The sequence below is a fragment of the Crocodylus porosus genome, unplaced genomic scaffold, assembly GCF_001723895.1.
Source record: "Crocodylus porosus isolate Cpor-Errol unplaced genomic scaffold, CroPor_comp1, whole genome shotgun sequence".
Classification (NCBI taxonomy): domain Eukaryota; kingdom Metazoa; phylum Chordata; order Crocodylia; family Crocodylidae; genus Crocodylus; species Crocodylus porosus.
This window is the reverse complement of record NW_017728943.1, coordinates 130,746,042-130,748,635: the sequence shown is the minus strand read 5'-3', so window position 1 is coordinate 130,748,635 and position 2,594 is coordinate 130,746,042. Positions and strand designations below refer to the sequence as shown.

General features: G+C 52.7%; 1 protein-coding gene across 8 annotated transcripts in view; it reads right to left on the bottom strand.

Moving 5' to 3' along the window:
- Positions 1-2,594, bottom strand: part of BCLAF1 (BCL2 associated transcription factor 1) — a 35,118-nt gene that overhangs the window by 27,406 nt on the left and 5,118 nt on the right. For 7 of the 8 annotated variants that reach the window (XR_002103748.1, XM_019550209.1, XM_019550207.1 and 4 more), the window contains exon 2: positions 2,512-2,586. The exons of the other annotated variant lie outside the window; for it this stretch is intronic. The gene's annotated coding sequence lies outside the window, so the exon portion shown is untranslated. The remainder of the gene's footprint in view (positions 1-2,511; positions 2,587-2,594) is intronic. 8 annotated transcript variants of the gene reach the window in all.

Below are 2,594 nucleotides of genomic sequence, written 5' to 3'. Positions count from 1 at the left end.
ATCTATGAATCTATGCTGCCTTGCACTGCTCGGTCAAGAAGCCACCTTTCTAAAAACTAGTAGTGTCCTCACTCCCTATTCAACAGTGCCCCATCATCAAGTTCCCCTAACACCTGGGAACCCAAAAGAATGGGTCTAAACTCCCCCTCCCCTCTGCACACACAAGGCATGCTGGGCTGAATGCTCATTACCATCCCCTGGTGTCAGACACACAGTACTTCACATACAGTTGCAAGCCAGTTCCCATCAGTACCGTTTTCAAAAGTTCACGTATTAAATTTCTTGTTCTGCATATAAGCCTCCTTCAAGGGACTTTAAAGAAGTCTAAGCACACACAACAGCACAGAAGTGAATGTTTTTGATAGGTATGTATATGCTGCAATATATAGTTTAAGCAATCAGATATTTTAGAGAATGTATGAACTACAGAGGTATTTAAATACATTGCTTTCTCTTTTAAAGGTAATTCCATACTGTAACTTGCTTAGACTTATTTAATGTTCCTTAAGTAACTTCAAGGTAGAAACCATAACATAAACAGCTTTTCTCAATTAATCCAAAAATAACCAAACCAGAGGGAATTTGAGAGTTTTACAAGGCCTTTGATTTTTACTTCACTTTGCACTCCAGAGGCTCTGCAGTACCTCAGCTTTATTCAAAGTCTCTCCCTTGGCACTTAGGAGAGATCCATGGGGTTCCACTTCTCTACTTGTTTTGCTTAGATCAGGGGCTGACAACCCATGTCCAGCAGGCCAGATACAGAACCCCAAAGAGATCCAATCTGGCACAGGTTATTGGTGTCAGAGCTACATCATGCTGCACATCCCCTCCGCAGTGCTCCACACCACTGCAGAGACTACTGTCCTGCAATACCTGACCTTATCCTTGTTAAAGAGAGGTCAGCTGACCCCAAGGGGGGAGGGAGAAGTCCACAAGCTGGGTCACATCCCAACCCCTACCTTAGACCAGTGGTTCTCAACCCTTTTCACACTGGGACCCAATAACATAACTATCCTGTCGACGACCCACAGAGCATCTCTCCCCCTCTCTCTCCCCCACACCCCCCCTGCAGCTGCTGTATTTATGCTGCCCTGGTGCTCACCATGCCCCCCCCACTGTGTGCCAGCTCCATGGAGCCTTGCAGCGTTTCCTTCAGAACTCCCCGTAACCCTTTAGACTCTTCTTGCGACCCACGGGATGAGAAATGCTTCCTTAGACTGTATGCCTCACCTGCTGTTATACATAAAATTCTGCCTTACTGTCCACCATAAATTTTTATTAAAGAGTGTCTGTGTGTACATACACATTACACACACATATACATACACTAGCCAACTGCCAGTCAAGAATGACAGGGAGGGACACAGAACGTAGCCCCATGCCCCCCCTCCATGTCTGGGCCTGCTCCCTACTGCAGCAGCACGAGGAGAGGACCAGGCCCAAGGGTGGAAAGAAGTCAGCCTGCCACAGCAGGGCAAGCTGGGGGGGCAGAGAGTACCGAGCTTGGGGCCAACAGGAGGGAAGAATGGGCCTGGGCAGGGAGAAGGAGAGGAGACCCACTCCTCCCCTGCCCCAGCCACATCAGGCTGGGCCTGCTACTCCTCCCCCCACATCAGGCCCAGGCCTACTCCTCCCCAACTGCCACTGCATTGGTCCTGCAGGTGATGATGATGGAAAAAGGGAGGAGCAGACCTAGGCTACAGCTGGTGGCCTTGCCTCGCTTCCTCCCCAGCAGTCACTTCCAAGAAGCAAGGGGGCAAGGACAGCTCCAGTGGCCTTGCCCCACCCCCGCTACCACCCATCATCACCACCTGCAGGGAGCAGATCGGGGGGGGGGCCAGCGCTGCTGGCATCACCCCTGTTCGCTCCATTGCCACTGCCTCATTCCCCCCACCCACCATCATACCCAGTGTCCCCACCATTATGGTGGCGTGCTGCCACTGCCTGTCTGAACACTTCCTCGCACTCTGATTGGCTGTTTGTCAAGGTGGGATGCCCACTGCGGGCTCAGGGCCAGTGCCAGCCTGCACTTTGAGCAGGTGCAGGCTCAGCTGCACAGGGTGGGTGGCACCAATGTTGGGGGGGAGGACACTTGAGGGCTAGTCACCCCAAGATTACCCCTAGCCCCCCCCCACCACACCCCTCTTCACTACCACTGGTGCCCAACCCAAGCAACTAAGCCTACCACACCACCACCCACTCTAAGCACAGCCCTGGCTCAGCACCCCCTGTTGGGAAGATGACACTGCAGCCCACAGCAGGCAGCCTGCCTACACACAAATCTGGTGGGAGCACATGCCCCACATACCTTCCCCCAGGGGTGCATGCTGTGGCAGGGAGGCACCCCCTCCACCCAGATGAGCTGCCCACAGCTCTGTCCTGCTACTGGCCCTGGGATCCTATTCACTACCCTGCCTGGGCAGCACCTGCCTCTGCCCCACTCCCTCCCTCACCATGGGGGCCTCAAATTTACCCCCCCATGCCCCTCCCCCACAAAACATTAAATCTTACCTCAGACTTCTAGAGGTTAACAAATGAGATGATGATTTCAGAACTCAGCAAGTGTGCTCTCAGAAATATTAATTCCTGTAAGA